The sequence below is a fragment of the Loxodonta africana genome, chromosome 6 (genome assembly GCF_030014295.1).
Source record: "Loxodonta africana isolate mLoxAfr1 chromosome 6, mLoxAfr1.hap2, whole genome shotgun sequence".
Lineage (NCBI taxonomy): Eukaryota > Metazoa > Chordata > Mammalia > Proboscidea > Elephantidae > Loxodonta > Loxodonta africana.
Genome location: NC_087347.1, coordinates 55,914,514 through 55,940,068, shown reverse-complemented (window position 1 = coordinate 55,940,068; position 25,555 = coordinate 55,914,514). Strand labels below are relative to the sequence as shown.

The window sequence follows — 25,555 nt, the reverse complement described above, 5'->3', positions numbered from 1 at the left end:
TGACCTTAATGAGCAAGGAAACCAGACTTGGTGTTTAGGAAGGACAGGTTGCCTCCAACCCCTTTTTGTGGGTCAATGATGAGGGCTCCAAAGAGGCAATTATGGAAGGGTTGAGGAAGAAAAAGCATAGATACTGGTGGCTTGAGATAGATTCAAAATCAAGTCTAAGTTGAGGGTCTTTTTTAAGATGGTGAAATTGTTTTGTTAAAATGTATTTTTTTTTTAAAAAAACTGAAGCGTTTTCTAAAAATGAAGAATTATCATTGTTAATGTTTTTAGGCACATCTAAGGACAAGCTGACCACAAGATTACGGAAATATTCAAAACATCTGTGATCTTCAGCAGCACTGTTTGGAACAAATGCAAAGAATAAGACAAAGGATTACAAACTGCCCACTACCCAGACCTTTCTCAGTCCTGCTCTGTGCTTCAGGAGGCCAGTTCCTCCAAAGCACCTTGGATAAATTGACTAAAGCATCTAGAACTTAAATTGAGGGTACATTTGCAGGCAGGTGAGTGCATTAGTTATCTGTTGCTGCTTAACAAATTATCCTAAAATTTAGCAGCTGAAAACAACATTTTTTATCTTGGTTTCTGTGGACCCAGGGATCCAGGAATAGCTTAGTGGGTGGTTTGGGCTCAGGGTCCCTCACAAGGCTGCAATCACAATGTCAGTGGCTGGGACTGCAGTCACCTCAAGGATCAACTAGAGGTGACTGCACTTCCAAGCTCACTGGTGGGCTTTTCCACAAGGACGCCACCCAGCATGACAGCTGGCTTCTCCCAGAGCAAACCATCCAAGAGAAAGAGAATACCCAAGACAAAAGCCATAGTCTGTGTAACTTCATATCAGAAGTTATATCCCATCACTTTTGCTGTATTCTGTCCATTAAAAACAAGTCCAGCCCACATTCAAGGAAAAGGGATTACATAAGGGTATGAATACCAAGAAGTGGGTATCGTTGTGTACCATCTTGAAGGCTACCTTTCACAGTGAGAAAGACAATGAGCTCTGTTTGGGACATACTGAGCTTGAGAGGCCTTCAGTTTTAGCTAGTAGAGATACTTAGGGTTTACTGGGAAACAAATGTCTGGAGATCGGGAAAGCATGAAGTTTAGGTCCAGACTGGGGTCATAGATTTGGGAGGCATCAGTGCCTCATAAATGGTATTTGAAGCCATAGGAGTGGATGAGAGAGCATAAAAAGAAAACAGAAGGTGGGTCTAGGGTAAAACACTGGGAAATATTAACTTTTAGGGGGGCAGGGAGAATGACAGGAGTCACCAAAGATATTAGGAAAGAGACATCAAATAGAAACATTCTGGAAACCAAGGGTTGCATTCCACAGAGAAGGGGTAGTTGTCATTGGGTGCCATCAAGTCAATTCCAACTCATGGTGACCGTATGTGACACAGTAGAACTGCCCCATAGGGTTTTCTTGACTGTAATCTTTATAGAAGCAGATTACCAGGCCTTTATTTCACAGAGCTGCTGGGTGGGTTTGAACCATTAACCTTTTCTGGTTAGCAGCCGAGTGCTTAATCATTGCACCATCAGAGTTCCTTGGGGGTTGTTAGTGAGGTCACATTAGATAAGAGGTCCAGTAGAATGTGAACAGTTGAATTCAGTTATTAAGGAGATCATTGTTTACCTTTAAGAGAGTGCTACCTAACAGGATAATTGGAAATAGTAATTGTTACAATTGCTATAATGCAATTTGCAAAAGTAAAACACAACATCTTGGAAAAAGTAAGCGGAGTATGAGAATTAGTAATGGACTTGATGTAAGGCATCTCTTACTCAAATCTAAGGGTCGAATGTTCGTTGATAACTACCACATTCTTCCTCCTGTCACAGATTAGACAGATTTACTTAAAGCTGTGATACATCCAAGTTGACAATGACAATGCAAGCTGGAATTCAGAGCACCTAGAACCCTTAAAAGGGTCCCTTGGCGGTGTAAATAATGTGCACTCAACCACTAATCGAAAGGTTGGCAGTTTGAACTCACTCAACAGCTCCATGGAAGAAAGGCCTGGAAGTCTGCTTCTATAAAGACTACCCAACACCCAGTGCCGTCGATACCCAACAATATGATATAAAGACTATAGCCAAGAAAATTCTATGGAGCAGTTCTACTTTAACACGTGGGGTTGCCATGAGTCAGAATCGACTCTTCAGCAACAGGTTTGGTTCGGTTCGGTTCGGTTCGGAACGGAACCCTTAAGCTCCTCATCTCAGCCCCTGTCCCAGTCTGCATCTCAAAAGGCTCAAGAACAAGAATCCCACAGAACAACTAATTGGACAACACCCAAAGCTTACAGCAGAGCGGATTTGTGTAGGATAAAAGTTTTTCTCCCCTATATGTTTCAGTAAAAAGGTCTTTTAACTGCAAAATAGTAATAATTCTTGGCCCATGATGCCAGGCCACCCTCATAGTCATCTGGCTGTTTATAATAACCTTGTGTTTCTTTGTTTTAAAACACTCTTATTTATTCTATCACTGCTTAGCTGCAATTGTTGTGGCTTCAAAAATAGTACAAATCAAGGAATGAACAGCATTTTTAGAATAGTAAAAATTCACTGATGAATATGTTTTTAAAGCTTTGAAATATGTTTTAACCTCCAAAATGTACTTGAATCTCTCATGCTAGGGCAGCTTTGAATTACGATGAAACACTAAAATAGCTGTTATTCAGCCAAAACGTATTCCCCCGATCTCACAGAAGTGATGAATTTTGATGGACTTTAATTCCTGAATGCAAACTTGTTACATCTGCTCTTCTGCCACCGAAGAGAATAAAGATATGCATGACTGCACCTAAAAAGGACTATGTACCTAGCCATATCCTGGCAGTTTAGGAGGATAGCATCCGCCCAAAGTCAAGGAACATGGGGATTTAGGAGTATAAAGCTATACAAATTAAAATTTTAGTAGCGTACAATTCATTACTCTTAAGCTATAGTATAAGGTAATTTACCTTTTACAAAGACTTCTGAATTAAGAAAATTAGACCAACATACTTCATAATTTGCTGTTTTTAACTTAATAAAACTAGCTTTAAAAATTCACTTCATTCTCTTAAAATCTCTCACAAGATGTACATTTTACGTTTGACTGCCCATTAAACAAAACAAAGTCTGTTGCCATCGAGTTGATCCTGACTCATAGCGATCCTACAGGACAGCAACCATAGGGTTTCCAAGGAGCAGCTGGTGGATTTGAACTGCTGACCTTTTGGTTAGCAGCTGAGCTCTTAACTACTGTGCCCTAAAATAGTTCCAACCTTTAATTAGGTGCAGATACTTTCATATATGAATCCACGAGCACCCCCAAGAATCCATGAGGCTAACTTTATAAATGTTTATATAACATACTGCTAATATTTATTGAAGAAAAAAATCCTGAGAGTCTGCAACCTTTTCCTTGCCATTAAAGAACATGCTTTGCTTGTTACAACCCTACTTAAGAAGTAAAGGGGCTTTTATTCAAGCACTCAGGAGCCACTACCGTGCAGCAAAAAGAACATTGGGTAAAATTCGGAACACCTGGATTCCAGTCCTTGCCTTTGACATCGTCTTTACGTGCAACTTATCAAGTCACATCTTTGCTGTGCCTCAATATCCTCATATGTCAAAGGGCTTTCACTGGTTGTTAACTCTTCAGATCATGTGCCCTTTTAATAATCTGATCAGGCATAGTGATCCTCTATTCAGAACGATGGGTCAACTTTTGCACAATTTCAGTGAGTTCATAGCCTCACTCAATATATAACGGCCCTTAGGTTGAGAAGCCCTAACCTAGTTGACCCATCTTTAATTGTCTAGGTAAGCCACACCCAAGCTATCTATATCTATTTCAGACAAAAATGACATTCTACTTTAAATCAGATTTTTCTTTGAAGGATTCAACTCAAATCCTAAAGATGGCTGAACTTTCCAGCACAGTACTGAGCACAAGGTCATTCCACAAGCAGTTGGAATTTGATGGTATCAATACTCTTTAAAATCAAAACCCCTGAATCTGTTATTTCACATCTTAAACATGGATAGCTCTTTGGCCCTCACATCTAGGTCTACAACTAAAATATAATGCCACTTTGTAAACACATTCCTAAATCTCCATTCACATTGAAAGATAAACTCAAATAAAATACCCTGCTCTTCTGAAAAGACACATGGAAAGAGAAGAAATAAGCTTAGATTGTTTTTCTTTGACATTATGTGTTTTGAGAGTGAGGTAAATGGGTAACAGGATATGTCCACACATAACGAGTGACCCATATACTGAACTATAGGAGGGAATGTTTGGTTGACTACAGTGTACCACATTCAAATTAAGCACAAGGGAAGTTTTTTGGAAGACTACAAGGATATCTCAAGAAGCCCGGGGCAGGAGGTACTGCACAGCCTCAGGAGGAACTGGAGTTCAAGGAGCTGGGAGATTCAGAAATGAAGTTTCTTCTGACCACCTCTCTCTGTGAGGCTAAATGGCTCCTTATTTCTGCTTTCCTTTGCACATCTGCTTCATTCCCTGTCAGACTAGCAGCCTCTGCTTCAGGGTGCTCATGGTTGCCCAGCTCACCCCAACACTGACTTGCTGTCAAGACCCCAACCTGGACTGACTGGAGTCTAGAAAGCCCAATCTCAGTCCCCTCCAGGGAGAGTTTGATTGTTACAGTCTAAGACATATTTCACTTCATCAAAATTAAAAACTTTGGTTCATCAAAGGACTTAACCAAATCTGAAATGTAAAGGAACCAGGAGAGGGACCTCCTTGTTCAGGTGGTTCTCATGCTGGCTTTTATTTTTTCTAGCAAAGTCATCTGAAACTTGGTGCTACTTCTGGGGATAGAGACCCAATCCTCATAGTGTGTAGCACTTAGCTACTTTAATATGTGAGAAATATTAAATGAAGCCATATTTATAAAATCTGGACTCTTATTAATAATAAACTTATAATGACTCTAAAAAAAAAAAAAAAAAGACTTTACCAACATAGTGAAGAGACAACCTACAGATTGGGAGAAAATTGGGGAGAACTATGTAACTGATAAGGGTTTAATATCCACAATATAAAAAGAACTGATATAACTTAACAATAAAAAGATAAACAACCCAATTAAAAAAATGGGGAAAGGGCTTAAAAAAGCATTTCACAAAGGAACAAATATAATTTTTTTTTTTGGTTTGTTTCCAACAAGCATTCAATGTCATTAGTCATCAGGAAAATGCAAATAAAAACCACTATGAGATATCACTTCACCCCCACTAAGATGGCTATGATAGAAAACAGAACAGGTATTGGTGAGGATGTGGAGAAATTGGAACCCTCATCCACTGCTGATGGAACTGTGAAACGGCACAGCTGCTGTGGAAAACAATTTGAAGATTCTTTAAAAAGTTAAAGAAGTACCATGCAATTCAGCAATTCCTCTCCTAGGTGTATACTCAAAAGAATTTAAATCAAGAACACAAACAGATACATGTACACCAATGTTTATTGCAGCACTACTCACAATAGCCAAAAGATGGAAACAATCTAAATGTCCATCAACAGATGAATGGATACAAAACATGTGGTACCTACATACTACGGTGTGTTACTTGGCCATAAAAAGAGAAGAAGCCCTGATACATGCTACAACATGCACGAATCTTGAAAACATTTTGCTAAGTGAAATAAGCCAGTCACAAAAGGATGAATATTGTATGATCCCACTTATATGAAAATCTAGAATAGGCAAATGCATAGAGACAGAAGTTTATCGGTGGTTGTTACCAGGGCTAGAAGGGAGGAGGAAAACTTGAGTCATTGCTTAGGGGACATTGAGCTCTGTTAAAGGTGATGGAAAAAGCTGGAAACAGTGGTAATGGCTGCACAATATGTATGAAGGTAATTACTGTCACTGAATTGCATCTGTAAAAACAGTTGAAATGGCAAATTTTTTTTTTTGTATGCGTGTGTTGTGTATTTTTGTATGTGTGTTTTGTGTGTATGGATAGTTATCATTGTGGTTAGTTGCTGTCACGTCAGCTTCAACTCATGGTGACCTAGTGTAGAACAGAACGAAACGCTGCCTGATTCTGTACCATCTTCCTTATCGTCGCTATGTTTGAGTCCATTGTTTCAGTCACTATGTCAGTCCATCTCACTGAGGGCCTCCCTTGCCTTCACTGATCCTGTACCAGTCATGATGTCCTTTTCTAGCAATTGACCTTTCTTGATATCATGTCTAAAGTAAGTGAGCCTATGTCTCATCCTTATTTCTAAAGAGCATTCTGGTTGTATTTCTTCTAAGACTGATTTGTTCGTTCCTCTGGCAGTCCACAGTATATTCAATATTCTTTGCCAACACTACGATTCGAATGTATCAGTTCTTATGTCTTCCTTTTTCACTGACCAGCTTTTACACACAAACATACACACACACATATTTACCACAATTGGGAAAAAAAAAAAAAGCCATGTTCCAATGAGCTGTGAGAAGTTGGGTCACATCTATCTCCACTTAGTAGGAGCCATGGGAGCAAGATTCCTGAGAATGAGGCTTATACAGGTTCTCTAAAAAAAAGGGTATCTGGGCAGAGTGAAAACAACAAGGAAAAGAAATGACTTCCATCTCTAGCACCCGGGAGATCTCAAATCAAGGCAAGCGAATCAGGAGCGTGGGGAGCATCACAGTGGCCAACTGAGGACGGAACTCTGTTTGTGGCTCCCGAGGTCCAATCTGCTCCCAACACTCCTCAGCACTCAAAGCGGGGAAGCCTTTATCTAGAGAAGCCGCCCATAGCCTAGGAGCTACCATTTAGCATGGGGGAAGCTAGTCTATTATCTCATTCATATTTACTCCCAGGTGTCCTTCAACACTTAAGATTTTATGTTGCAACCACATTCTGAAATCTTCATTAGGAAGATATTAACTACAGGGTTGCAATGAATAATACAGACCTTCATAATAAAAGTGGCCCAGTTATAGCACCATTTAACTGCTTATTAATGTTATCTCTATAGAGGTTTTTTTTTTCCCCTTAAACAGTTGGGAAAATGAAGGAGCCCTGGTGGTGCAGTGGTTAAGCACTTGGCGTTAACTGAAAGGTCGGCTGTTGGAACCCACCAGCCACACGGTGGGAGAAAGATGTGGCAGTAGGCTTCCATAAAGGCTGAAAGCCTAGGAAACCCTATGAGGCCGTTCTACTCTGTCCTATAAGGTCACTATGGGTCAGAATCAACAGCCGTGCGGCTTTGTTGGAAAAATGTAGATTAACTTTGAAACTATGAAGCTGTATTAATTAGTTCTGTTTTGGTTGCTAAAAATATACCCTCACTTGAACTAGCTTAAGAAAAATTATAAATGTATTCCAAGGATACAGTAATGTTTAAGGATATAAGGATAAAAAAGGCTATACTTGAGCCAAAACCAGGAACCTAAAAAAGTATAAGGAACCCCGGTAATCCTCTCCCCACTGTCCTCTCGGCTTCTCTCTGTGAATCAGCTTCATTATTCTCCCTGCAAACTGGCTTTTACCTGCTCTCTGTTTCACAAGGTGGAATATGACTGCCAGCAATACTGAGTTTACTGATTATTCTTGAAATATCCATTATTTTGTGTTTTTCTTAAGTATGTTAGTTGTTCTTAGGTGCTGTCGAGTTGGTTCCAACTCATAGTGATGCTATGCACAACAGAACAAAACACTGCCCGGTCCTGCGCCATCCTCCCAATTGTCGTGCTTGAGCCCATTGTTGCAGCCACTGTGTCAGTCCGTCCTTCTGGCTGTACTTCTCTATTCTTCCTTGTTTCTGACCTCACTCACCCAGAGCCACCCACATTGCCTTGAAGAGAGTTAGGATGGTTACAGCTTGTATGCCAAAGTAAAGAAACAGTCAATGCCTGATTTTTTTTTTTTTTTACATATTAACTGTAAGAGCCTACCAGAAACAATAGTTCTTGAAGCCAAAGCTTTTGATTTGAATAAGGTAGGTTTTGTTGAGAGAAAAAAGGATTGAGAGTGTTAAAAGGCCTCAAAGAGATTGGGGCACAAAATTTATGTCCTACCAATAATGGATTGAAAGGAGGCTAGAAGAAGACCCCGATTATAACTGCCCCCTCCCCAGGAAGAGAAACGGTTAGGCCAGTGGAGCCTGGGATAAGGGAATAGGACCTTGGGGGATCCACACTGGATGGAAGCAGAGTTGGCATAGAGAGGCTGTAAGTACCTTACTCATCAGGGCTGGGAGGCGTGTGGCAGCCAGTCCGGCCTGTAGATCATGAATTAGCACTGGAGTAAGCCACACTTCACCTGGTCCTTTGTACCAAGGAGCCTTATTACCTGGGCTTCATGATTGGTTACTGTGGAGTCCCTTCCACTGAGAGCAGCCAGCACATTACCTTGGACCATCTAGCAGAAGGGGGCCTACTGGATTCAGGAATTTGCTGAACCCCATCTGATCTGCTGTGTGGACAATCTACCTTTTCAACAGAGCAGGAAACTCCTAAGCTTTCCTGAGAGGGTGGGTCCTGACCCCAGAGGGGTGGTAGTGGTCTTGTGGAAAGAATTTTGTTGCCCCTGTACTTGGATACTACTGAACCGTGAGGACCTGCCCTTATCACAGGGTCTAGCTACATGGAGAGCCATATTTTCTCTTGCCAAGTCCAATCCCAAATTTCCAGAGAAGGGACTCTGACTGGTTTAATGTGGGTCAGGTGTCCACTCTAGTCCAACCAGCTGTGGAAAGATGAGTGGAGATCCACCTTTAGATGGGGGAAGGTACTGAAGAGAGTTGTTATGAAGTGGGAATACACTCCAAAATGGTTTCATAAGAAACTCTTTGTACAGTTTTAATTCATAGTATTAAGTCATTACAACTATCTTAGCTTTCAGACTTATAAAATTTAATCTTTTGTGAAATATTATGTAACCGTGGCCACTTAATAGTTCCATGCCTCCATTCCTCTGCTTAAACTATAAAGTTACTGGTAAAAGTAGCTCTTTATAGCTCTATAAGATTCTGTGATTCTCTTTATCTCACCATATTTACAGATTGACCATTAACAGAGCTGGAACTGAAAAATCAGTTTGGTACTAGAGCTGGCCTGTTTCCATTCTTAAGGATTATAATCCCTGTCTTGAAACTGTGAGAGGAGAAAGGACTTTTTGTAGCCTGGTGGAAGGACGAGAAGGATGAAGACAGCAGAATAAAGCCTTTCCCCCAAATCCCTTGGACTGGTTTGGGGTCCTTTGTGCAGTGAAAAAATGTCTATGGGCAGCACAAATGGTTTACACTTATCTACTAACCTCAAGGTTGGTGGTTTGAGCCCTCTCAGAGGTTCTGGAAAAGAAAGACCTGGAAATCTCTTTCTGTGAGGATTACACCTAAGAAAACCATACGGAGCAGTTCTACTCTATGACACATGCTTTGCCATGAGTCAGAATCAATGGAACAGCAATGGGTTTGGATTTTTTTGTTTCTTGTGCAGCAAAAGATTGGAAGCAGGAGGTGGTAGAGTTATTCAAGAGGACTTTGCAAGGCGTTGAGTACAGGCAGGGCTGCTTCAGGAGCCTAGATAACAAGTGTGGTTGGGAGCCAGGGATGACACCCTTCTCCGGCCTCTATGTGTAATCCAGCATGGCTTTGACACCCCAAGGACTGACAACTGTGAGAGTTGAATCCATACCCTGGACAAGGACTCTGGAGGTCTCATAGGCTTCTGGCTACAGTGAGCCTTCTCCCAGCAGCCTTGTGAGGAGCTGATGTGATGAAGATAGAGCTGGAGCACAAGAGGGCAAGCCCAGGGTGGATGCCAGGCAGTGCTGGCATGGTTTGGAGGCAGACTTGTGGCTCAATTTACCCAAGAGGCTGAGATTCAACCATAGCCTGGGGAGAGGCTCAAGGTCAGTAGACCTTAGGATCCACAAAACTTTGTCTCCAGAACATTGTTTTCCAAAGGATATTTCTTGACTTCTGTATTTTATGACTTTTCTAATATCAGGGACTAAAAGATTCATTGAATTACAATAGTGGTTTCTAAGAACACGAAGGAAACACTGGTATTATCCAAGTAAAGCTAAGTGCATCGCTACAGAACAAGAGTGAAATCTACCTCTTTAGCCCAGCTGGTAGCTTGTGGCCTCACAGGTAGAGCAGTAGCCACGTTTGCAAGTGATGTCATAACAACGTTCTTGGAAACAAACCCACTAAATTTTGATTAATGACTCCTACAAGATTTAAACTCAAACCTGGCTTAAATTGTGGCTAGCTGGTGAGCTATTTCAGGACTCCAATCTGTAAGAATTTAAGGGGATCCAATGGCATAACTGGGGATATGATGCTGGTTAATTATGGTTTCCATGAGTAATTCCTGCACAATTGGCTAAATGTAAGTTGGCATGTTCCTTTGGTAGAAAGGAACGAAAATATAACAACATCAAAAATAAAACAAAGAAACAAAAAACAATCTCTGCTGTGTATTCTTGCAATGCATAAGTGCATATTGCACAGTGCGGTTACAGATTGAGCACCAACAGGTGAGATTGGCAACAGCCTTTTGAAGTCCCAATCAGTTAAAATTCTGGGAAGAAGTGGTGTCCTTTATTGTTTTAAAATTTAAACACTTAATAGGTCTCTCAAGGAGCTTCTTATTTAAAAAACCTGCAGAAGAAAACTGAGGAGAAAAAAACTATAGAAAAGTAGAATCTGGTTTGCCAAATGTTTCAGTCTTGACTTTGGGCTACAGGAGTAAATCCTTAAATGAATTTGTCCTCCTGTTTCTGTAAAAGTTTCTTGTGAAGAATATGTTTTCATTTGGAAAAATCGAATAGTATAGTGTTGGATGTCTGCTGGATCAGGTAATAACTTTTAAGATTCTATACCTGAAAGCTCTTTGAAATTGGAACAGTGTTCTTGTCCAAGAGAAGCAAATTGCAGTGGGTTCAGCAAAACATAATTTGATTCTATTGACATGAGTGATGGAAAAACTGAAATGTCAGATAATTCCAAAATGTGAAAATCTTATGCTATGTTCAGGTCCTGTAATAAATCAATTATTTTAAACATGAAGTGGTATATACCTTTTGCTAAAAAAAATTAAAAATAAGTTTATCTCCAACCCTACTAAATTAATGTGATACAACATTTAAAGAATATAGATTTAAAAGGGTAGTATAACTTGGCTGGGGTCTACTTATGTATTATCTTCTCTATCTAGTTGGAATAATTTTTAATTAAGGAAAAACATTCACTCTTTCCCTGTTCAGAAGACCAGATTCAAATATTTTTAGCTATCAAATTACATGAAATGAGCAGTTTCTACCAAAATGTACTCAGGGAAGATTTGAATGGGGAGAGGAAAGGAAGGCAATCTCTTACTCCTGGTGCCCGCATTCTTTTCTTCACTTAGACTTGAAACCTGAGTCATCTTTGAAACTTATCTTTCTTTATTCTTTGTATCCACTTGACTACCAGGTCCTTTCACCAATATAAACGGTGACTATACGAATGGACCTCGCCAGATGAAATACACAGGAATCAAATTGACTGCATCTGTGGAAAAAGATGACGAAAAAGCTCAATATCATCAGTCAGAACAAGGCCAGGGGCCAACTGAAGATCAGACCATCAATTATTCATAAGCAATTTCAAGTTGAAACCAAAGAAAATTAGAACAAGTCCATGAGAGCCAGAGTATGACCTTGAGAATATTTCACCTGAATTTAAAGACCATCTCAAGAATAGATTTGATGTGTTGAACTCTAATGATGGAAAACCAGATGAGTTGTGGAATGACATCAAGAACATCATACGTGAGGAAAGCAAGAGGTCATTAAAAAGACAGGAGAGAAAGAAAAGACCTAAATGGATGTCAGAAGAGACTCTGAAACTTGCTCTTGAAAGTCAAAGTAGCTAAAGCAACAGGAAAAAATGATGAAGTAAAAGAGCTGAACAGATTTCAAAGGGCAGCTCAAGAAGACAAAGTATTATGATGACATGTGGAAAGATCTGGAGATAGAAAACCAAAAGGAAAGAACACGCTCAGCATTTCTCAAACTGAAGTAACTGAAGAAAAACATCAAGCCTCAAGTTGCAATAGTGAAGGATTCTATGGGTAAAACATTAAATGATGCAGGAAGCATCAAAAGAAGATGGAAGGAATAAACAGTCACTTTTTTTTTTATAAGAACAAGTCAACATTCAACCATTTCAGGATGCAACATATGATCAGGAACCGATGATACTGAAGGAAAAAGCAAAAGCTGCACTGAAGGTATTGGCGAAAAACAAGGCTCCAGGAATTGACGGAATACCAACTGAGATGTTTCAACAAATGGATGCAGTGCTGGAAGTTCTCACTCGTCTATGCCAAGAAATTTAGATGACAGCTACCTGGCCAACCAACTGGAAGAGATCCTTATTTATGCCCATTCCCAAGAAAGGTAATCCAACCAAAAGTAGAAATTATCAAACAATATCATTAATATCACATGCAAGAAAATTTTGCTGAAGATCATTCAAAAGTGACTGGCCGTATATCAACACGGAACTGCCAGATATTCAAGCCAGATCTGTCTTCAGGCTCACTAATTTTTATTTCCATTGACTCAATTCTGCTCCTGTGACTTTCTATTGAGTTGTCTAATTCTGAAATTTTATTGTTCATCTTCTGAATTTCTGTTTGCTGTCTCTCTATGGATTCTCGCAGCCTATTAAATTTGTCATTATGCTCTTGTCTAATCGTCTTAAGTTCCTCTCATGCTCTGTCTGTGCGTCCTTGGCTTGTTCTGCATTTTGCCTGACCGCCTTCCTGATCTCTTGAAGAGTTCTGTATATTAATCTTTTGTATTCTACATCTGGTAGTTCCAGGAAATTATCATCACCTGGAAGATTTCTTGATTCTTTGTTTTGGGAGCTTCCTAAAGCCATCATGGTCTGCCTCTTTATGTGATTTGATATTGACCATTGTCTCTGAGCCATCAGTAAGTTATTGTATATATTTATTTTATGTTTGCTTACTGTGTCCTAGCTTCTTGTTTTGTTTTGTTTTGTTTTGATATGCCCAAATACGGGGCTCAAGTGACCTAGTTTGATTTTTGGCACATTTGAAGCTCTAAATTCTTGTCACCAGGTGTTTAGAGCTGTTACTAGGTATGTTGTTGTTGTTAGGTGCCATTGAGTCAGTTCCAAATCATAGCGACCCTATGCACAACAGAACAAAACACTGCCTGGTCCTGGACCATCCTTACAATCTTGTTATACTTGAGCTTATCTTTGCAGCCACTGTGTCGATCCACCTCATTGAGGGTCTTCCTCTTTTCTGCTGACCCTGTACTTTGCCAAGCATGATGCCCTTCTCCAGGGACTGATCCCTCCTGACAACATGTCCAAAGTATGTAAGACACAGTCTCACCATCCTTGCTTCTAAGGAGCATTCTGGTTGTACTTCTTCTAAGACAGATTTGTTCGTTCTTTTGGCAGTCCATGGTATATTCAATATTCTTCGCCAATGCCACAATTCAAAGGGATCAATTCTTCTTCAGTCTTCCTTATTCATTGTCCAGCTTTCACATGCCTGTGATGTGATTGAAAATACCATGGCTTGGGTCAGGTGCACCTTAGTCTTCAAGGTGACATCTTTGCTCTTCAACACTCTAAAGAGGTCCTTCGCAGAAGATTTACCCAATGCAATGCGTCTTTTGATTTCTTGACTGCTGCTTCCATGGCTGCTGATTGTGGATCCAAGTAAAATAAAATCTTTGACAACTTCAATCTTTTCTCTGTTTATCATGATGTTACTAGGTATAAAAAAAAAAATGAGTCAAGAAATCTGTTCACTTTTCTTGTATGGGTTCAGCTCAGGTGTCCAGGTAGTCGGTCACCAAGTGCGTGGAGCAGGCTCTCACCTCCAGTCTTAGACCAGCAGGTGTGATTGGTGTAGGCACAGGTATCTGCCTGCAGTAAGGGGTCATATGCTGAGCAAGGCAGGGAGCTGACAACTGCCCCTGAGTGTCTGTAAAGAAAGTGTGTCTCTGTTCCCTAGAGTGCCTATGTGGGTGGATTTTGCAGCCAGACTATGGGCACCCAATGCTGTTGGCCGTAAAATTGGGAGGCACCACTTATCTATGAAGGCGGCTAGGTAGTGTGGGTGAAGCCACCAGTCCTTAGGCCCCTGATGTGGGTGGGTAAGGACCCTGCTTAATAGGCAGACCGGTGTCAAACATCATGAACCTACCTCTGCACCATATAGCTGAAACAGTTGAAGTTAGACTTCAGGTATATACCCTGTTGTACTGTGCTAATGAGGGCCTACACTGTTGAAATGGGCCCACACAGGTCTATGCAGGGGTGACAGGCATTCAAAGTCTGTGGACCACTTATGCCTGTGCCTAGGCAAAGGGGCTATTTCTGTCCTGAGTTCCCAGCTTAGGGGAGCCAGCAGATTATCCCCTCCACCTGTTTGTTAATTTGTTCCTTCTCCAAGGCCAAGAGGATGGCTCAGGGCGTGCAAAAGGTCCTACTTCCAGCCCAAGGAAAGCGGCTATCACTGAAGCTGGCTCAGGACCAATGCAGAGTGGGGAGGGCCCAGTTAAATGGGAAAGAGTTTTTTTCCAAAGGGGTGTTTTTTGGCCCATGTGGTAGATTAGATGCAAGTAACTTTTCTTTTGCCGAGAGCACCACTTTTCACTGATTCTGGAGGAGTGAGTGAACTCTCCACCGCTCAGTCTCTCCAATGTGGAAAACGCCTCTGCTTGCCTACCACACTTGTGCCAGTGGATCTGGCCTGCCAGGTGCCAATTCCTGCTGGGCCAGGTCTGGCAACTCCTTGCTGATTCTGAACCATCTCTCCTTCCCCCTGCTGCTCAGTATGATTCCTCAACTTTGCCATTGCAGTTCAGGGCTCTAGATTGTTATATATAATCACTTCACTTGTTTCTTCTGGTCTTTGTTGTAAGAGGGACCAAGGAAAGCATCTGACTACTCTGCCATCTTGGCCCTGCCCTCCTCAAGCTGGATTCCGAAGAGGACATGGAACCAGGGATATCATTGCTAATGTCAGATGGATCCTGGCTGAAAGCAGGGAATACCAGAAAGATGTTTACCTGTGTTTTATTGACTGTGCAAAGGCATCCAACTGTGTGCATCATAACAAATTATGAATAACATTGTGGAGAATGGGAATTCCAGAACACTTAATTGTGCCCATGAGGAATCTATACATGGATCAAGAGGCAGTCATTCAAACAGAACAAGACAATACTGCATGGTTTAAAGTCAGGAGAGGTGTGCATCAAGGTTGTATCTTTTCACCATACCTATTCAATCTGTGTGCTGATCAAATAATCTGAGAAGCTGGACTATATGAAGAAGAATGGTACATCAGGATTCGAGGAAATCTCATTAACAGCCCATGTTATGCAGATGACACAACCTTGCTTGCTGAAAGATCGAAGACCACAGCCTTCAGTATGGACTACACCTCAACATAAAGAAAACAAAAATCCTCACAACTGGACAATAAGCAACACCATGATAAATGGAGAAAAGATTGAGGTTGTCAAGGATTTCATTTTGCTTGGATCCATAGTCAACACCCATGGAAGCAGCAGTCAAGAAACCAAAAGACACATTGTATTGGGCAAATAGGCTGCAAAAGACCTTTTTCAAGTGTCGAAAAGCAAAGATGTCGTCTTGAGAAGTAAGGTGTGCCTGATCCAAGCCATGGTGTTTTCAATCGCCTCATATGCATACAAAAGCTGTCCAAAGAATAAGGAAGACTGAAGAAGAACTGACGTCTTTAAGTTGTGGTGTTGGCAAAGAATATTGAGTACACCATGAACTGCCAAAAGAAGGAATGAATCTGTCTTGAAGAAGTACAACCAGAATGCTCATTAGAAGCAAGGATGATGATACTACATCTCACATACTTTGGGCATGTTATCAGGAGAGTCCAGTCCCTGGAAAAAGACATCATGGTTGGTAAAATAGAGGGTCAGAGAAAAAGAGGAAAACTCCCAACGAAATGGGTTGACATGGTGGCTGCAACAATGGGCTCAAGCATAGAAACAATTGTAAGGATAACACAGGACCGGTGTTTCGTTCTGTTATGCATAGGGTTGTTATGAGTCGGAACCAACTTGACACCACCTAACAACAATGACCAGGTCCTACTGATTCTTTATTTGTATTTTCTCACACATACATCCATTTGCTTCCAGTCTCATTGTCACCCTTTAGCTCAGTCCCTTATTCTCATGCAATTTCAACCTGTAGTTTTCTAATCCACCAATCCATTCAGTATATTGATTCCAGAACAATTTCTCTTGACATTAGTTTTCTCATGTCATTGCCTTGCCAAAGACAAATAAAGCACAACACAATAAACAACTTCAATGACTTTCTATTGTTAGTAGAATAAAATTGAAACTCCCTAGGCAAGCATGTTTGCAGGTCAAGTCAGTACATGAAGGATTTTCTCCCTATCCAGGTACCGGAGTCACTAGCTCACTAAAAAAGCAGAGTACATGCTTTGGCTCATAGAATCCTCTTACCTATCACTTTAAACCTTCTGTCCTGATTTCTGGCACCTTCAGATTGATAGTGAATTTGGATACCAGATGTATCTAAGGCCTTCTCATCTTTTCCTACCCAAGAAAAGGCCCTTCCAGATTTGGGCTTTAAAGGACAGATGTCATCTGTAGATCCATGCTTCCTTCCTTTCTGCCACCTCCTACCTACCCCACTTTCTCCTCATGCAGCCCCTTCTTTAAAACCCCTTAGTCTGAGTTCCATCCCCTCTCTGGGGAAACTCCACAGGAAGAAAAAGTTTTGTTCAGAGAACCTTCTTGGATTTTGAAAACTTGAATGCCTTAGGCTTTGACAAGACGTTCTTTGAGGTTCTTCTGCTGTCAAGGGGAGGGAAGGGCTCTAGGTGCCTGAATAAAGGTGAAAGTAGCTGCTCTAATTCCAGTTCAGTCTTCCCACCATGACAGCTGCAACCAGTGTCCTCACTTGCTTACCCAGCAAGTAATAACATCTCACCAATATGAGCACTACTTTTTCTCAAAAAAAAAAAAAATTTTTTTTTCCCTCAAAGATAACACAATCTAAGAAAGACTATCTATCCTGTTAAAACCAAAACCAAATCCATTGCCGCTGAGTCGATTCCAACTCATAGCGCTATCCTGTTAGCATGGCTTTTTTTATAGTCCTTTTCAGAAACATGGAACCAGCTGTTTATTGTCCCAAGAAGCACTTGTTTCTTTACTGGACCTAGCTTGACTACTCCAGCCACCTTATCAGCTGTCCGAAGAGGAAGCTTGAGTTTCAATCAGATTCTTTGAATTCCAACTTTCTCCTTGATAGGATAGGGACGATGAGGGAGATATTCTAATTCATTCCATCTCTCTGTGTTGTACTTATATAGAAATTACATTATTTTACCAGATGTTGATGTTCAGGAAATACATGTGAACATTATAGGATATACACAAATAAATGAGACAATCTGAATTCTGGAAGTATGCAAACTAATGGGAGATACAAGTATATCAACATCTATTCGTAACACACAAAATGAGATAAGCACTTAAGTAGGTTGCCAAACTTTTGGTTAGCAGCCAAGCATGTTAACCATTTGCACCACCTTAGGGACTCCTAGTAATCCATACAAATGATCAAAGCCCCTCTTTGTACTATATTGCACTAGAAATACCCTTGAAAGTACATAGTAGAAATATAAATAACTGCTTATAGATGGAAAAGAAAAAGTAAAGCAAATGTATAATATGCTAATAGCATTTTAATTTTTAACTGTATTATTCGTGATGGTTATTATGTATGTTTGAAGATCCATAAAATTGATTTTCTACCCACTCGGGAATAAATGGGCTATTTAAAATCACAGGCCCACCAACACATCCCCTGAGGTGCACGAGAGCACATTTCCCTCCTGATAATCGCCCACAATTAGAGCAGATGCTTTCAGATACATAAATTAAAGCAGTAAAATGAAGTACCTATAAATAGCACTGCTCGCTCACACTGAAGCAATTGAGCTGTAAACTATAAATTCTTGCTCAAAATAATCTGTTCTACACTTGCAACAGCACTAAAAAGAATAGATTATGGAATCACTACATGGGAAGAAATCCTAGTCTAGTGCAAACGTTTTCTTCCAAGCCAGATTGGATCAAACCCCCTGGAGGGACAAGACTCTGTCTTGCTCTGATCATTCATATCAATGAGTATTCACAGATTAAACGAGAATTAAGGATGCTTGTCGGTGTTCTTTAATTGACTTTGGAAAAGGTCAGATCGGGTTTAAATCCTTGCTCAGCCAATGTCTTTCTGCTCTATATTTCACCATGGAATACTCTTCACTTTTCTCATCCCCTTACCTACACAAGCCTAAAGGAGTCTCCAGCCTATCATTTGTACTATAAATTTTGGACTTGCCAGCCCCTACAATCACATGAGCCAATTCCTTAAAGTCTTTCTCCACATATATATTTATGTCACTGGTTCTGTTTCTCTAGAGAACCCTGACTAACATGAGGTGGGAGCTGGGTGAAGGCTGGCCGACCTCACATGCCATGGTGAGTACTTGTCCCTGGTTTGGAATGCTTAGACTGGGTGGAGAACCTGGCAACTCTGTCCTGGAGAGGTTTCTGAGATGCTAAACTGAAGCCAATCTGGAGGCCTGGGGAGAGACTGAGGGCCAAGGTATGGAACTAAAATAGGGTGAAGAGTTAAAATCAGGGGTTCTGAAGGTCTTGGGTGGATAGGCTGTGTTCCTTTAAAAGAGTTGCAGTGAGGTGGACCACACCTCCATTCTTGGGTATTAAGTACAGACACTTCCTCAGAAATGTTTTCATAACATGAATTGCCTGAAAGACAATTGGCTAATTAGGGAATATGGTTTGCATAACACAGATTTCTTTTGATTATAAAAATGGCAATCAAGAACTAGCACCAAAATAAGAAAAAAAAAAAAAAGCTATGGCTCACACCAGCTAGGAACACGTTGTTGCTTTGTGGGACTAGGATGCTCACTTAATTCTGCTATCTTTTGTTTATTTGTTATAGCAACTCTGTGTTTTGTGTGTAATAACAATGCAGAAGATAAGAATTATGCATGAGAGTCTCTAGATCCTACCCCAATCTCCCATGGAAACAATTATGTTTATAATAAAAGTTTTGATAATGAGAGCTTTCCATAGGAATACAACTATTACACTATGGTAGAATAGACATTTTTACTTACATTTCTTTGCATTAAATTTTATACTTTCTATTCCAAAAATAAAGAAATTGACAAGATGTGGGCATGGAAAGACATTTCTCAAAGAATTAATAATCCAGTTTAGATGTGACCTGGTCTTTCTCCAGTCATTCAATCAATCAAACTTTTCTCAAAGAACCCAATTTTACTATCTTGTTTTAGAATCATCAGTTCAAAAAAACAGAATTATCAGTTCCTAGAGGTGAAAACAAACTCAGAAATCATCTGGTCTCTACTATCCTCTAATGCATCTTTAGGAGAGTAACAACCAGGTGGAAACTAATTCAATATAAGAAATTACGAGCAAAGGGAGGCACTAAGGTCTTGGACGGAATTACCAACATTGGGCAAGTCAGTCCTCAGGGGGTTTCAGAGGTGGGGGTCAGAATAGGCATCAGTCTACTTGGTTGTTTCATTTGATGCTATAATGAAGCAAATCTTTACTACATTAAAGATTATTTATACTAAAGTTATAGTTCTCAGAACAAATATTTTCACCAACTTCACGTGTATGCCATTTTCCTCAATGATTTTTTTTTAAGTTTTATTTTTATTGTGGCTAAGTATATATAGCAAAAAGTTTACCGTTTTAACCATTTTTACATGTACAATTCAGTGACAATTGTATTCACCATGTTGTGCTACCATCACCACTATCCATTTCCAAACACTTTGTTTACTTTACCCCAAACAGAAACTCAGTACCCTTTAAGCAGTAGCTCCTATTCCCTCCTCCCCCAGGTGGAGGTAACCACTAACAAACTTATGTCTCTACACATTCTAGATATTTCATACAAGCGGGATCATACAATATTTGTCCTTTTGTGTTTGATTTATTTCACTCAGCATAATGTTTTTAAGGGTCATCCATGTTGTAGCATGTGTCAATACTTCATTTTTCTTTATGGCTGAATAATATTCCGTTGTATAGATACACCATATTTTGTTTAGCCATTTATCTGTTGGTGGACACTTAGGTTGTTTCCACTTTTGGCTGTTGTGAATAATACTCTATAAACATTGGTGTATATGTATCTGTATGAACTCCTGCTTCATAGTCTGTTGGTTATATAACAATTACGTGTGTGTGTGTGTGTGCGTGTGTGTGTGTGTGTGTATGTTTTTAAAGTATTTTATTTTGCAGGCATACGTTGCAGTTGCTGCAGGTTCAGTTCCAGACTATTGCAATAAAGCAAGTCACATGAATTTTTTTGGTTTCCCAGTGCATATAAAAGTTATGTTTACTCTATACTGTAGTCTATTAAGTGTGCAATAACATTATATCTATTAAAAAAAAAAAAGAACAATGTACATACCTTAATTTAAAAGTAGTTCATTGCTAAAAAATGCTAACCATCATCTGGGCCTTTAGTGGGTTGTAATCTTTTTGCTGGTGGAGGGTCTTGCTTCAGTGTTGATGGCTGCTGACTGATCGAGGTGGTGGTTGCTGAAGGCTGCGGTGGCTGTGATAATTTCTTAAAATAAGACAATAATGAAGCTTGCCCCATCAATTGACTCTTCCTTTCATGAAAAATTTCTCTGTAGCATGCGATAATGTTTGGTAGCACTTTACCCACAGTAGAACTTCTTCCAGAATTGGAGTCTAATCCTCTCAAACCCCACTGCTGGTTTATCAACTAAGTGTATGTAATATTCTAAATTTTTTGTTGTCATTTCAATAATGTTCACAACATCTTCACCAGGAGTAGTTTCCATCTCAGTAGACCACTTTCTTTGCTCATCCATGAGAAGCAACTCCTCATTCATTAAAGTGTTGTCATGAGATTTCAGCAACTCAGTCACATCTTCAGGCTCTACTTCTAATTCTAGTTCTCTTGCTATTTCCACCGAGTCTGCAGTTACTTCTTCTGCTGAAGTCTTGAACCCCTCAAAGTTATCCATGAAAGTTAGAAGCAACTTCTTCCAAACTCCTGTTAATTTTGATATTTTGACCTCCTCCTATGAGTCATGAATGTTCTTAATGGCATCTAGAATGGTGAATCCTTTCTAGAAGGTTTTCAATTTACTTCCCCCAGATCCATCAGTGGGATCACTGTCTATGACAGCTATAGCCTTACCAAATGCATTTCTTAAATAATAAGACTGAAAGTTGAAATTACTCCTTGATCTATGGGCTACGAATGGATGTTGTGTTAGCAGGCATGAAAACAACATTAATCTCCTTGTACATTTCCATCAGAGCTTTTTGGTGACCAAGTACATTATCAATGAGTAGTAATATTTTGAAAGGAATCTTTTCTACTAAGCAGTAGGTCTCAACAGTGGGTTTAAAATATTCAGTAAACCATGTTATAAACAGATGTGCTGTCATCTAGGCTCTGTTTTTCCATTTATAGAGCACAGGCAGAGTAGATTTAGCATGATGCTTAAGCATCCTAAGATTTTCAGAATGGTTAATGAGCATTGGTTTCAACTTAAAGTCACCAGATGCATTTATAGTGGTTATAGGGGTTAGGATTTACAGCACATATTTTGGGGGGACACAATTCAATCCATGACAGTTCCCATTTAAAAATGTCTACACATAATGTTGAGTGACATTGGTTACATTCTTCACATTGTGTCAACATTCTCATTATTTCTGTTTTAGTTGTTTCACTCCCGTTAACTTAGTCTCACTGCCCCCTAAACTTCTCATTTTTGCTTTAGAGTAACTTGTTGTCCATTTGGTCTCATATAGATAATTTTTTTAAATTGCTCAGTGCTCAAAGGTGACATTCTTTACTTTTTGAGCTAACCTGCTATTTATTAAAAAGCGACTTCAGAGGATAGTTTCGCTTCAAGGTTTAAAGAGTATCTCAGGGCAACAATTTCTGTGATCCCTCCAGTCTCAATAGTCCAGTAAGTCTGGGTTCTTTAAGAATTTGAAGTTCTGTTCCACATTTTTCTCCCTTTCTACCAGGATCCATCTATTGGTTCCCTGATCAGAATGTTCGGTAGTAGTAGTCATGTGCCATCTAGTTCTTCTGATCTCAAGGTGGAGAAGGCAGCAGTTCATGGAAACAATTAGTCCTGTAGTCCGGCTCTTTTCTGATTGTTGAGTTTCCTTCTTTCTCTTTTGCTCCAGATGAATAGAGATCAATAGCTGAATCTTAGGTGGCTGCTCATAAGCTTTTACTTACCAAACTAAGAAAGTAGAACATAAACTTTAAGAACTATATTATGCCAGTTGACTGAATTGTCTCACAAAATGATGACCCTACATCTAATGATGTGTTTTTGCAACCTAAATTGTTATATATTTCTGTGTATATCAGTACAATTCTGATGGCTTAAATATTTGATGAAGAAATACAACATATGGCTCTGCATGGTAAATGCTTTTAAAGGGCTTTATATCGGTGAACTGTACTACAAAAGTAGAACATTAGATTTTGATCTCAAGTCTCTACTGCAGAAAGTTATATTCAGGTATGTTTTTATATGAGGTAGTTGGTGCTTTTATATATATTTCTTTCCACCCAGTGCAACAAATCTGCGAAGTAGAGATTATCTTAGAGATGAAGACACTGAAGTCCAGACTGGATAAGTAACCTGCCCATGGTGAAATACACTATAGGCAGACATTAGCTGAGTAAGGATTTACACCCGATCTGGCCAGGTCACTGTGAGTCAGAATTGACTCGACAGCAGTGGGTTTTTTGGGTTTTGACCTTTTCCAAAGTCAAGAAAAATTTATAGGAGAGATGGTTGTTCCTTCAAGTTTTATAATCAGCTTATTTTAAGAGAAAATGTTTATTTTTTTCAGCAGAGTTCTCAGGATCCTCAAAACAAAACAGATCTAATAACACATTATAAATTGAAATTCAATATTCCTGTTGTCTCAATATCATCCAGAGAGTATTTTATACAAAATCCTACAAAGAATATCTACAGAAAAGTAAACCCTCTTCTTTTAAAAGATAATGCTAATTTTATTAATTTAATCATTTGACATTTTAAGAAATGAATCATAAATTTTTTCGTGATAAAATAATAAACCACATTATATTTTTTAAAATGTAGAAACTGGAGATGAAAAAAATCAACTCTAACCCCACCAGCCTAAAAAGGCAACTGTTTGCATGTTGGTAGGGCTTTTATGTTTTCTTCCTCATGCATAGTTTTTTCTCATGAATATTTTTAAAAGTTGAATACATTATGAATACAGAAAGTCCATTTCCCCCTTGTTAACCTTAATACATAAGAACTAGGAATTTAGTCATGATCTTCTGTTATAGTAAGACTAGAAAGAGATGAGTAGAAAGAAAAAGAAAAAGGAAGGGTAAAAGCCTCCTTTGGGGATAAAAGATTTTTTCAGCCCTAAATATAGAGTCCCTGGGTTGTACAAACCATTAACACACTCAGCTAACCAAAAGGTTGGAAGTTTGAGTGAAACCAGAAAGGCTTGGAAGAAAAACCTGGCAATCCTTTTGTGAATGATCAGTTATTGAAAACCCTACAGAGTACAGTTCTATCTACTCTGACACATATGGGGTCACCATGAGTCAGAATCTTCTACCTGGCAACTGGCTTTTTCCAGCCCTTAACATGTTAAATTCTCATTTTTCTGAAGGTCATATCCCATTCTTAAGTATTGCCTATGTGAACATGACAAGTGAACCATAGTCTAATACAGAGTGAAAAAACAAAACCCCCTTCTTTCTCATCCATCAGTTGGGTGTCTGATTATGCCACAGATGGGCTGATCCACCTCTGTCTGATCTGATCAATGGAAAAGTGAATTGGAAGGAGAAGGCAGAGCAGAGAGAAGGGGTAGAGTCAGCAGCTTCCATGCCCGACATTTAGCATTCGGTGATGGATACATGATTTTACCATGGATCAAAGGGACACCATGGAAGGTAGCCAGGCTTGAGCCTGTTTCACCAGTATCCCACCCAAAAGAACTGACTGCCAGGAAAGTGGACTGCGGTAATAAAACATGAGGTAAATATCCAAGGGTAGGAAGAGATGCCCTATTGGGTCTCTGGAAAACTTAACGTAAGTTCCTATGAGGAAGCCAGTATTTGGATGTCTGCTTCAGAGACAGCACTGACAACCAGGTAGCATTGGTCAGAGAGGCCTCTGACACCACAGGCAGGTAAGAAACACGTGTCCATCTTTCCTGTCCCTCTCCTCTGTCCCCACACACAGAGGAGGAATGCAGGCAGCACAGGAGGGTACCCAGGAGAAGGTACACCCCTCTACACTCTCAGTCCCTGTGGTGGAGGACAGACCAGGGCCGGGAGAGGAGATGCGGTCATTGTATAGGACTGAGATTAAAGTTTTAAGTTGAACTAGACTGGATTCTGTTTTTTATTCTTGAAAGTGCCTGAAATCCTAGATCTCTACCTGAAATGTTGTCAGGGAACACAATAGGGAGATTGAACATTGCAGTGTTGAAGGCAGTGACTGCAGAAAAATAAAATCATTTCATGTTTGTACCTTCTACAAACTAGGACTGTTCAATAACAGATCCAGTAGCTTCTATTTACATTAGCAACAAAGTGGCAGCAGACAAGGCTAAATGATACAGTTTTGGGGAAATGCATTGGTGTTGAATCACTGTGTGATTATGTGGGTGGGGTTTCCCCTGAAGGGATTGGAGCTGCTCCCCGCCAGCTGTCCTCAGAAGAGGTCAGTTGTGGGCCAGGAAATCAGAACTCTGGAACCTGGAGTCAGTCTGATTAAGCTTTCCCAGTAAGGGAGACTCCTGAGGCCTCCAGGGCACTGCTCGGAGTGTGTGGAGGCCCGCTGTGACCAAGAGTACTTCCTCCTGAAGAGAATGGCTATGATTTGTTCAGCTTCCTTCTACGTTTGACTTCTGATATCCTGGGGGGATTTAAGGGGAAAGATCCATAACCACACTTGCCGCAAAGCAGCACAGAGGAGAGTCTACTGACCCCTGCCCAAAGGCCATAGTGATGGTGGCAGCTGTAGGCACTAACTGAGAATGGCTCTGCCCAAGGGAGTTCCCACCACACAAGAGCCAATTTTATCAGAGGTGGTAGCCAAAATGGAAGTACCTGAGGGACACACGATGGGTATCTGAGAGATTCTCAAGCATAGCAGGTGACATTGGGGATGGGGGTAAGGGGGGACTTAAGTCAATAAAACTAGTGTGAGTCAATCAATTATCATTTAATTACAATATAATTAGAGGTATCCAACAATGGAATGAGCCCCTTGTCACTACAAGTGTTTAAAGGATAAAACAAAAAACCAAACCCTTTGCCGTCGAGTCGATTCCGACTCACGGTGACCCTATAAGACAGAATAGA

General features: G+C 40.0%; 1 protein-coding gene across 6 annotated transcripts in view; it reads left to right on the top strand.

Annotated features, from left to right (window-relative positions):
• Nucleotides 1-25,555, top strand: part of NAB1 (NGFI-A binding protein 1) — a 90,487-nt gene that overhangs the window by 62,406 nt on the left and 2,526 nt on the right. Inside the window, exons 10-12 of one of the 6 annotated variants that reach the window (XR_010322266.1) lie at nt 280-512; nt 11,465-12,432; nt 18,529-18,588. The gene's annotated coding sequence lies outside the window, so the exon portion shown is untranslated. Of the gene's footprint in view, nt 1-279; nt 6,486-9,042; nt 11,388-11,464; nt 12,433-18,528; nt 18,589-25,555 lie in introns of those variants that run through there. The other 5 variants (XR_002784539.2, XR_002784537.2, XR_010322267.1 and 2 more) reach the window with 5 other exon arrangements.